At 38.7% G+C, this 11799-nt stretch overlaps 1 long non-coding RNA gene across 3 annotated transcripts in view; it reads right to left on the reverse strand.

The window, feature by feature from the left end:
* LOC128912515 (uncharacterized) overlaps positions 1–9906 on the reverse strand; it is a 58075-nt gene extending 48169 nt beyond the window's left edge. For 2 of the 3 annotated variants that reach the window (XR_008467654.1, XR_008467653.1), the window contains exons 1-3: positions 9659–9904; positions 8491–9465; positions 3759–3861 (exon numbers count right to left, since the gene is read on the reverse strand). This is a non-coding gene — a long non-coding RNA (uncharacterized LOC128912515). Of the gene's footprint in view, positions 1–3758; positions 3862–8490; positions 9466–9658 lie in introns of all 3 variants that reach the window. The other variant, XR_008467655.1, reaches the window with a different exon arrangement.
* Positions 9907–11799: the final 1893 nt, after the last annotated feature.

The raw sequence follows: 11799 nt of genomic DNA on the forward strand, positions 1-11799 counted from the left end.
TCTTCAGAAAATAGTAGAGATCTTAAAATAACCAGTTCACTGACAAATCAGTTAGTTGCTCAGTCCAAGTAGTCTAAAGTAGACTTGGAAGAAGGAGCAAGAAAAGACAACCATATTGCATACTAGCAATTTAGCAGAACTAGCAGCCTTCTCTCCACCTTTTCCTTCTCCAAGTGGTCCCCGTGGACTAGATACAGAGAAGAGGGAAGCTTGTAGCCCTGGAGCTATGCACGGTTCCTGAGTTGTTCACACGATGCACCTGTGCTCAAGCTACAGCACATAACCAACAGATTGAAGACGTAGGCACATATCTCCCAAGAAAGTTGGCCAGCAGTGATGAAAGAGCCTACAGAGACAACCTTATGTGGCAAAACAGAATACTGGTTGTCTTCATCAGTCTTCCCAGGCAACGCGAGAAGATGGGTGTTCCCCCTCTACAAAGTGGGATCTGGGAGGAGAGAATATAGTTTCTTAATATTAAGAAAAGACCAAAGCAGATGTGATCACTTACTTCTCCTTCCAGGATTAAACTCTGCTGTGAAGAAGGGAAATTTGGGTAAAGTATAAGGAAGATCTGGCAGCAAAATCTTGATTGTGGGAGACATAGCAAACCACTGGACATCATCAGGAACTTGCTTTAGGTGCTGCAATAGTGATTTAAAGTTGATGCACATGAACAGGCAACCTGCCAAGGATTTTGATCAAATTGGAGCCAATGGTACAACAGCAGCAACCCAAAAGCTTTTTATTAAGATATAAGTAATACTGGATATATTAAGGATCAGGCCTCCAAAGGAAAAATGCTAAAATTAAATTTAACACAAAAAAAAATGCTTATATCAATCACAGAAGACTGACTGAAAGGATGAAAACACTTAAGCAAAAAAACCCAAGAAGTAACTTTGTAAATATGATGATATTTTGTCCATGCAAAAGATGGAAAGCCATGCTGAATAACGACAAATTAAAGGGACATGTACTAGCTGATAAAATTCACAAGGAAAACAAAGAGCTGAGGAATAATGAAACAGTCATACCCCTAAAAGCGGGCTACGAGACAGTTCAACAGTAAACCTACTTCCAATCTTAACTGTATTCACATAATTCTACTGAATGCCTTATGGTGAACAGTAGTGTTTTTGCATGATCTCAGGCCATCAGCAGGAGGAGGCCTGAAAAGGACAGTCGGTTTCCTCAACTAGTAGGGAGTGTAAGGATTCGCAGGGACATTTTTTTGAGGAGCTCAATAATGTATTTATTTGCCACAATTTTTGGCACAGTGAGTTGGGGAGTTGTCTAAACTCACATTTTGAGGCAATAATAACGAGACAATGAAAAGTAAAGTCCAGTAGTACATTAATAATTTAAATAGCATCAAGTTATGCTCCTTTTTTGCTATACTGTAGAGCAAAGTATTTTTGAAACACAATTTGGAATTGATAGATGTTTACCTAATATTCATGTGTATTTCTTCAGAAACGTTTGCCGTATCTTAGAAGCAGCATATCTGCAATGTGATGCAGGGGTTGCTATGGTGAGTTCACATTTCTTATTTAATGCTGTACCTGAGTAAATACACATTGTAACAATCTCTGTTAGAGGTGCTATTAGTAAAGTTATGTCAGCAGTTTTATCAAAAATACTTGTTTTCCTGTTACAACTTCGACAAAAGACAAAGAAAACCAAATCCACAGAAGCCTTTGCACTCTACGAGTGCATCTTTTTCACAACTTCAATGACTTTCTGAAGTCCTGTCTTAAAAATCAAATTAAAAATCAGTGGATTTATTTCTATTCTAGTTGCTAGTGGTTTTGATAACAGTTATAGGACTTTTCTTTTAGAAAAATCTGTAGAAAAATTTGGGGTTAGTTTTCGTTTTACTGTTCCAGTCGGTGCCAGTGGGCATTCAGTCAGGCATTAATTGCGTTACTTGTTTTACAGCCCTTCTGTACTGCCGGAGTGGCATAAAGGCACTTTTGTGTAGAGAACCACATCCTTAGTTCTTGTATTTAACGACCCAATTTAACTAAATGGCATCAGAAATTTAACTTGTAGACTCCAGTGCATTCTTTTTGAGCAATTATTTGAGCCACTCTCCAGGATAACACAGAAGACAGGAGTGCATTGCTGGAAGTAATCGAATGTGTTTATCTTTTTGGTACCTATTTATTTTTCTAATCGTTTACTTTGAAAATGATTAAGTAACTTTCCGAGACTATTTTCCTCTATGAGCTCCCCTGTGCATGTCAGGGTAACAGTGGCATTATGCATTTGTATAAATTCGTAGGTTGACCTGATTGAATGTTTTCCTTTTGTGAAGTGGTTTTATTTTTTTAACTAAAATAACTTTTGTAGGAAATGCCTATAATAGGCAAAATTCCTTCCACCAAATAATAATATCTTTTAAAGAAAACTGCTACAAAAGTATTCCTAAATACACATATTTTTGCTCCAAATTGTGGGTTTTAAGAACTTGGGTGGGAAAGCCAAAATTTACAGTAAAAAAACCAAAAAACCTTTTCCACCTTGCCCATTAGGTCTGATTATTATACTGTGACTTGCATATGAAGACTGTACATTAAAGTGGAACAGTTTCTTCTGTGTTTCATGTCAGCCAGTAAGAGTGGATATTCATTACTGAATTGGCTGAACAGTGAGGCTGAACAAACACATCTTTCCCATAAGTCAGGAAGAACACGGTTGGATGAAGAAACTCAAACAGATCATAAATGTACATCATTAGCTGGTAATGAGAAGGGAAGGCTATTTTTTGAGAATTTACTCCCATAGTCAGAAAGAGAGAGATGCGATGTGTTTCAGATGTTGCCCTGATATAAACTACAGACGCTGGGTTTTTACACAGCATGAATCAAAAAGCCCTTCACATTCAATTGAGTCATAGAGATCCTTGAAATAATTTTGGTAGTATTTTGGGGGGCAACTCTTTTGAAGTGCCACAGTATTTGAATGTTACTGCCTAACTTGTTGCTCAGTTTCTGCAGGACCATATAATAGGATAGATGTCATGCTCCACAAAATCAAGTATTAGAGCACTAGAAGATGAGAAATAGATCATACACTTTCAACCTTCTGTCGTAAGGCCTTCTTTCCAAGTGCAACCCAGTATCTAACATTGCAGTATTCAGGGCCAAAAGCTGAAACACTAAAAAATTTAGAAAATACTGTCCAGTAATATAAATAAAGGAATAATAGAATTCTACAGGTCTTATGGCACCTACCTCTGAACAGAATATGACTAAAACACCAACCTATCCACTTTTCAAAAGAATTATCACCATGAAGCACTAGTAATTCATCTTTTTTTCCCTTTCAGATCCTGTATTCATATTTCGCACACCAGTTATCTTCAGTCCTATTCATCAATGTGCAAAGAAATCCTTCTAAGACAGCAAGTCATCATATTCTTTCTTTCTCTTTACATCTCTTTCTTTCACTTGTGCGTATAAAACTGGGGAAAGGAGAACTGGAAGAAGAGGGATAAGTTCTACTTTTAAGGGCCTTCATCAGAAAACAGCTTTCAGACCCCAAGGGCAAATACCCACATAATATCAGCTGAGTAAACCACGGCAGCTCTGTCGATCTTTATCATGCGTAAGACAAAAATGAGTTTTTCAAATAATGGATGCCAGAAAGCAGCATTTGAGCTATCTTTAAAAAAACAGCAGAAAACAGTGTGATGCATCAGGGCAACGTGGTAGGAACAACCTCCCACTATTCCTCAGGAGGTCAGTGCCTACGTGTTGAAACAGTTGACACTTCTCAGGTTTCCTTATGGACAGTACCAACCAGCACATATTTGAAGTATAAACTTGAGATGACAAAGGTATGGATGAAAGAGACCTACAAGAGATGGAAAAAATCTTGGTCCATGCTTAAAAAGTTCTACCAGTATCACATCATTTATTGAATGTACCACTCTTCCAAGGCACGATGGATTGTTTTGAAGTTAACTATACATTTTCATTGCTTCTGTGATTAATCTAGCACTTCTTAGTGAACCTCACTGGTTGCTAAGATTTCTTCTTATTACTTTATTCTTATGACAGAAATTTTATCAGGTTAATCTGGAAATACAACCTCACGTGTTACATCTTACCAACTGTCCAAAGGACCATCAGTGAGCCACAGACTACAGATCTTGAAAGTCATGTGACAGACACCCTGGGTACATAATTTGACATGATTTTAGTTGGTGACTGTAAACCATTAGCACCAGAAAGCAAAAATTCAGAACCACAGCATGATAATTTTCATCACTAATAAAATTAATAGTATTATCTGAGTGTGTAACATTCAGAGAAGGAGAGGATTCACCATCTTGTCAATATTTCGGATTTCAATTTCAAATCATGCAAGGCACAGCCTTGTGTAAGATATCAGTTGCTAGACCATGTCATAGCTAAAGAGTTCAGCATTCAAGGGAATTAATAAAAAAATTGTGTTATTAATAAATACATTTTAAATGTTTTAAAATATTATATTGAGGTACAATTAAAAGGTGAGCTTTGTGCAGCATTTTTCCCAATCAAAACACCCTACAAGCACCAACTGGTTTTCACAAAATCATTGTGAAATAAGGAGGAAATTATTCACACACTTTTCCTCTCAGAACTGAATATTAGGATGTCAATACCACTGATGAGTTTTGCAAGTAGTAGTAGTCAAGATTACCATCTAGTCTTGATGATTTGGATTTCATAACCACCATAACCATCATAGTAGTTCTCTACACACTACTAAAAATGGTAGAGTTTTTCTTCAAGGTAAAGAAAAGTTTATTTCAAAGTAAAAAGAAAATTCCATAACATTGCCACAAAAAATATAACAACTTCCTGTTTTTCTAGCAGTTAATGATCTCATTTTATAGAACACTTTTGATTCCTAATATAGCTCATGTTCTCCTTTTTTTTTCTTAAATTTATCCAGCAATTACATCTGAAAATTTAACAGTCATATTTCAGCAATTAATGTTAAAGACATTGCAGAGGAGGAAAAAAGACAAGGTAAGTTAACAAGAATCAGAAAATTCCACTATGAAACCAGAGGTTAAAATTTAAGGAACAAGCCTTAGCTTCTCAAGCCTACCACAAGTCCTGTTAGGAGGCATGCTTTTACCCTTCTTGGTTTTAAAACAGGTTAGTTGGTAATGTTCTGATTATTGAAAATGAGAAGAGCAAAATTGCTGGGTGCTGCAGGAATAGGATTTTTCAGTATTTTTCCTTTTTGCAGTGAAAAAATTAGGGGATGATAAGGTTACTCAGACAGATCTTCATTTGCCAGTAATAAGCATTTAGCCTGAATAAGTATCTCAGGATTCAGTCCATGTTTCTGCTTTATCATTTATTGCCTATAGACACCAACACAGGTGAAGACACAAAGCAAACGAAAGGGTAAACGTGGCTGATGGACTCTTCTAGTTTTGTTTGAAATAGGAGTCACAGAACTCTCACACATCTTAAAAGCATGATTCATCTTTTACTTTTTTGTTTCTATTTTACCGTGGAAACATCATTCCTGCTCTGAGAAAGTTTGCTTTTGTTGCACTTAGTGTTCTGTTAAGTTAGCTCAGCTCTTCCCCCATGCAAGTGTGAAGTTGGTCACGTGCATAAATGCTGCCCACAGGAGTAGAAGGGACATTGGACCAAGCCCTTTCTGACTGTTTCCATCGTTGGCCAACGGTGGAGGAGAAGAGTGACACCACCTCAGTCATGATCCATTGATGACTTGCCTTTTGTCTCTCCTGATTCCTTTTTGTTTGGAGCTAGAGTGGTTGCAGAAAGCAACTCCAAGAGAGAAGGAGCACTTTGAGAAATTTCTTCAGCTAATCAAAGTTACATGTTGACAGGCTGAAGGGATTCCCATCCAGACATTGGCAGAAGAATGGGTAAAACAGAGCACAGAAAAGAAGTATAAAGAATGACTGGCTCAGGAGATGCAAACTCTCCCCTTTAGGTCAAAGCATTGAACTTAGTCCATTACAGGGTGATTGAAAAATCTCTGTTATCACTGTTGCTGTTCAGGATGCTGTGTGAAATTTACTGATAGCTAGTCCAGCTGTCCAGCTGCACACATCATAAACCCCTTGTTATCATTCCCAGTTTTTACAGTTTAATGTAGATCAGAACCAGATCAGAAACAAGTCGTGTATCTTGAATTGGACTGATATTCTCTATACAGTAATTCTCATTTCCCTCTTGCCAAAGTGGTGAAGCTAGAGTAGGCAGATCTTTAATAGCAAGCCAAATATGGATAAGAAGGAGCTCTATACACAAACACTTCTAGAAATAGAAGTATATTCATTTTCAAATAGAAATGTCACTGAGCAGTGCACACAGACATTGCATCTGTACAGGAATATGGAAGTTTCCCACCTTCGTATTTAAATAGGACTATAGAAAGTAAATTTCTCACCACACAGCACTACTTGCAATAACAAAAAAACAAACACACAAAATTTCTTCTGAGTCTCCTTGTTTTGCTAGAATGGAGGTGGGGAGAAACCCAGCTCAGTTCATCAACATGTTTAAATAGTGCCTTTGAGAAAGGATTCAGAAGCAAATATGTACCGTTGCACTGGGCAGCTGCTCTTGCGGATTTCCAGTTAAACAAACATCTATTGCAAGGTATGTCTCGTAATGAGGTTGTTTTCTCTAGACTTTTTCTAGGGTCATGGTCATCACCTGGGAATTGTGGTTTTCAGATTTACGAAATTACTAATCGATATTTGTACAAAATTACACAATAATATGATAAACAATAGTGGTGTATGAACGTGCAGGACATAAGAGTAAAAAGTTAATTTCCTGTGAGAACCGTTGATTTCCAGATTTTAATTCAAACTGTAGATAACAGTCAATTGTCAAAACTTATAACATGTTAAATAATTTTTAACATTTGAGTAAAACAAAAAAAGACATGGAAACTAATGGTGACAAGATATAAATATAAATACAGCCCTGTTTTAACAATACCTGTATATGTTATTTCTGATTACTTTCAACAGGCAAGAGTGAAGCAAAGAAGCACAAGTCTTTGCAGGACTGGTGACTGCTCATTGCAGCACGCTCACAGTCTTCTCTGGCATGTTCATTCAGTCTGCTTAGCCAGTAAAGAGCTTTTATTAATAGGATTTGATTAAAAAAAAAAAATACTAATTGCCTATTGGAAGTCAAGAACCACTTTTTCTTTAATACTTAAAAAAAAAACCCAAAACTGATATACTAACAGTTTTTTTCATTAAACATGATTTTAACCAGCATTGTAAATACATTTGTCTTCAGCTTCAGAATGACAAAACTCTCCAATTTGGACTTCTTTTGTGAGTGCTTTTACAACTGTATGGAGTTATGACAAGGTCTCAGCTACTGGCAAGACTCTGTACTCGTTTCTGGGTTAGGTGCTCAAACTGCAGTGAAGTGCTTGGCTTCATTTCTCTCTGATTTTTAGCAGCTGTGTTTGAATTGAGACCTTGATTGACAATTATCTCACCTTGACAGAAGCTTGATTACTTGGGCTATGAAAAGATTCTCTACGCTATTTTGTGATAAACAGTTACTTTTATATCCCACTTTTTGATGTTAACTCTTACTTGTCCCTGAACAGCCATAGCTAACAATTTTTAAAATTAAACCATAAATGTTAGGTGATTGTAGCTGGCATGACACACCAGTGTCTAGTAAAGTTGATTCTTGAATTTGCCTATGTCAATGAAGTTTTATCATGGATAAAACTCAAAGTCAGTTTTTCTCCAAGCGTTCTACCAAGCAAGTGTTGTGATAAACTGTTAATTTAGGATTAAAGAGAGAATGAAAATCCAGCGATAAAGGTCCTTTGATAGCAGTGGGGGATGAGTAGTGGAAAATATTCTTGCAGCAGACTAATCAGAGTGTAATTGCTAAAGGAACCAATCTTTCATTAATTGGAAAGGCAGTAAACTCAATCAGTCACAGTGCCAAAATATTGCAGTTCAGTTGAAGAATTTTATTGAACTAATTGATTTAATTGTTTTAAGTAATGCTGTTATAAGAGTCATTATTAAGAAACATTATTCTCCATATCATTTTCTGAAACATAAAAACTTTTTACGAGGCAAGTGATTTTCATTTCAAAAAAAGACGAGACAATGATTTTGATTTAAGAGAGCAACTTGACTAGGTTATGTTTCATTAGAAATTATTAGTACTTGATTTTGGATGTCATCATGGATAAAGTGAAGAACTTTGTAAGTGAAGGATACTTTAGCTATGTTTAGTCTCGCTTAAACATTTCTGAAGGCATTTTCTCAGAGTCAGAAAAATGGTTTCATTTTTTCTGTCTAATCCAGACATAACGGACCAGGGAAGCCTGCCTCCCACTTTTGCACACCCGCCCTCCGCTCCTCTTCAGCCCTGAGGGAACGTTGTACAACTGCTGTCGGTTGCTCGCTAGCTCCACAATCAGCTTAATCTGGAACAAGCGGTCCTGGCTTACCTTCCAGTCTTCTGCCTGCTTATTGCCACTTGCATCTCTCTCTCCCTTCTGCCAGATGTTCGTGCAGTCACATGGTGAGTGGGAACGGGGCAACGCTCTGGGTTAAAACTAACCTCTTTTTTCCTCCCCCCCCCCATATGTATTTATGACTATTTGCAGTCACTGGGAAAGCAAGGAGAGTGAAAACAGTGATTGGGTCAGTGGGAAGCTGGCACTGCCTCTTTTAGCATCAGCATTTGCTTATGTTGACTTAAGGGAGTTGCGGGACTATAGTGTTAGCATCGCTCCTCCGGGGTTCAAACCCAGCCAGTGTCTGTGGAGCAAGAAGCAGGAGCCCAGGTACGTCAGTCACTGATTCCCTTCCTTTCCCAGCAGTGTTTGGACTGATTGAAAAACCCATCTCATTGGCACCGGTTCTGATGCAATATCTCTTAAATTCAAAAGTGGAGGGAGAGTGCTGTATGTAACCCTATATGAACTGCAAGCGTAGCGTCCTGGCCATGTCTGTGTAACCTTTCTGGGTCTGTGACAGTGACAATAAATATTGACATCGCTGCAATGCCAAGCAAACTGTTTGGGAGGTTTTCATGCCACGATGGACCTTTACTGTGTTTCTAGCAATGTCCCATTGCTTACCGAAGCACAGACAATTCTGACAGTGGAAGATTTGTAGGGAAGGTAATGCAATTCATTAGATTCAACGGCAGAATTCAGGAAGGAACATTCACATTTCCAGACGCCAGGTCCAAAAGGTAGAGCTTGTTAGTCTTTCAGATACGGGCCACAATCAAGGAGATATCAACAGTGACTGAGTTCCCGTAAGGTTACTTTCTTTGACTGCTATTTGTGTTCAGAAAGTTGCTTGGCAGACTTCTTGCCATCAAGCTATGGAGTCAGTGTGGCTCAGGGGTCCAAAAGGCTCAGTTAAGTGCCTGGAAAGCTTCTTGGCCAAGGTTCTGCACAAATTTATCCCAGCTGCAACATGAAAATAGGGTTGTCATTACTGTTGCTCTATCACTGTTATTTTTAGCTATTACATATGTCTCCTGCAGCTTCTCCTCTTGATCAAATGCCGTCATACTAACAGCCATACAGACAGGCACGACTTGACCATTTCTAACTCACAAGTTTTAGGAAAGAATAGAGCTTAAAACTCAGGAAATCTCACAAATTAGGACTGGAATTCATGAAGCCATCTTCCCCATGGAGTGTCTCTCAGGATTCAGTGTGGTACTGAGAGGGGGAGGACAATCTGCTGGGTCAGATACTGGCTACCATCGCGTGAGGCTGTTGAACTCGGTGGATCAATGGTTTGATCAGAGAGGACAGAGCCTTACAGAATTTTCACGGTTTGGTCAGAGCAAAAGTATGTTTTGCACAAGGTAGCAGGAGGGATATAAAAACATGACAGCGTAATAAACATGTTTCAGCTAGTATAATAAACAGAATTTGGAGTCTTAAGAGCAGAGCCAGATTTCTCTTTTAAAAGAGGAAAAATGCACAGCCAGGCATTGTCTCATATGACAAATGATAATAATGAGCAATAACAATAACATGAATCATTGTTATAAGTCATCTGGTGATTTTTAGATTTTTTTTAGAAACTAATAAAGCATTACAAAAAGTCACTACCATGGGGTAAGAAACACTATCAAGACAAGTATGTGGAATTGACAGAGACAAAGCTCTTCTAGATATGAAGTTTCAACAAAAAAAAAAAATAAGAACAAGAATGTTTCACATAGAGTATGGTTTTGATCTTTTTAACCCTTTTTGCATCTTGTCTTTTTTGTGTGGCTTTACTATATCATTAGTTCATTAAATGGCTGATAAATAGCAGCCAGTGTTCTTTGGGGGCCTACATGCTCCTTTGCTGCTTAGCCTTGAATGTACTTATCCCTGTGATGTTCAAGTGAAATACGGATGTACGTCATCCCCAGTGCTGCAGATGGAGGACTGGGGATTGAGAGGGGAGCGGATTATATCCATTAAGGACATTGAGACATCTTATTCTGAGCTGCTGCGAGTTTGTCTACAAGGTGTATTTTGGGCAGATATGCGCTGACACTTCCTATGCTCAAAGCTGGTCCAACCCATGGAACCCTTAGGAGTGCAGCAGAGAACTGAAGCCTTGCCTCATACCAGTAGGAGCGTCTGGTGTATTTTGAACAGATTAGGCAGATTGAACAGTGGGGAAACTTTGACTTTGCGGAGCCTGAGTTGCCTGGGTCCTGAGCTGCTCAGCCCTGCCCAGGTGGTGGCTGTGCCAGAGAGGGCTCTGTGCACCTTGGGGACCTCCCCAGGGAAAGCGTCAGTGCCTAATGCATTGGTGTGAGCTCTGGTTGCCGCTCTGGTCCTTAAGATCTCCATGAATGTTGCCTTAGATGTGTATTCAAGAAAAGTCTGCAGCAGAACCAAGAATTCAATTTTATGCCCTGGACTAACTGCAGGGCACCTGGGGAGATCAGAAGTAGGTGTACGGCATCTCCCTCTTACCGCCAGAAAAGAGTAATGGGCTCGCACTCTACCAGACCAGGAACATATTTGTTTCACCTCTTTTTCATTTATTTTGATAAATGGGAAATCCTTGTAAGCTGTCAACACCCATAGGTGTCCGAAGGCACGCTTTTCTCCTTGTGTGTAAATATAAACCTTTTTAAGAGTAGTACCTCATCCTGATTCCTTCTAAAGAGTTGACTCTGCTCTCAGGGTCTAAGTAATGTTATTAAGTGCTGCAAAGTATTATACACTGCTCAGACAGCACAAATAACAGTATTCCTCTCCCACAGAGTCTGCTAATGAAAGGGAAATCTGATTGTTCTCACAGGCTGATTTTAATCGCATCTAGTTTATATGAACATGTTGTTATTTTTATAAACAGAAATGTAGTCATGGGACCCTAAAGATTACTGGTGAAACTAAGTTATCAGTGGATTTTTCGCATGTTTTATAAGAACTTGTTGACTCCTAATGTAACAATGACCAAAACACAAATGGCCAAGTCATGGTTAGCAAAAATATGGTCAAGGACAGACTAGACAAATGTCTTTTAGGAAGAGTTTGCCCACTTTTTCCAGCTAGGTCAGTGATCCAAAAAAAGTGGTGCCCTATCCCCTGCATGCCTCTTTTCCTTAGCTCACCATGGGACCTACAACTATGCTGGTGGTCTCAGTCGGGAAGGACCCAGGTGTTGCTAACCCTACTGTGGGTCAACAATGTTCAGTGCCTCTCTGCTTCTAAGAGCCTGACTCTCTCATCTCCATATCCCCATTAGGTTGCTGTAAACAGCAATAATATCTCTCCTTACCT

This window comes from Rissa tridactyla, chromosome 1 (genome assembly GCF_028500815.1).
Source record: "Rissa tridactyla isolate bRisTri1 chromosome 1, bRisTri1.patW.cur.20221130, whole genome shotgun sequence".
Taxonomy (NCBI): Eukaryota; Metazoa; Chordata; class Aves; order Charadriiformes; family Laridae; genus Rissa; species Rissa tridactyla.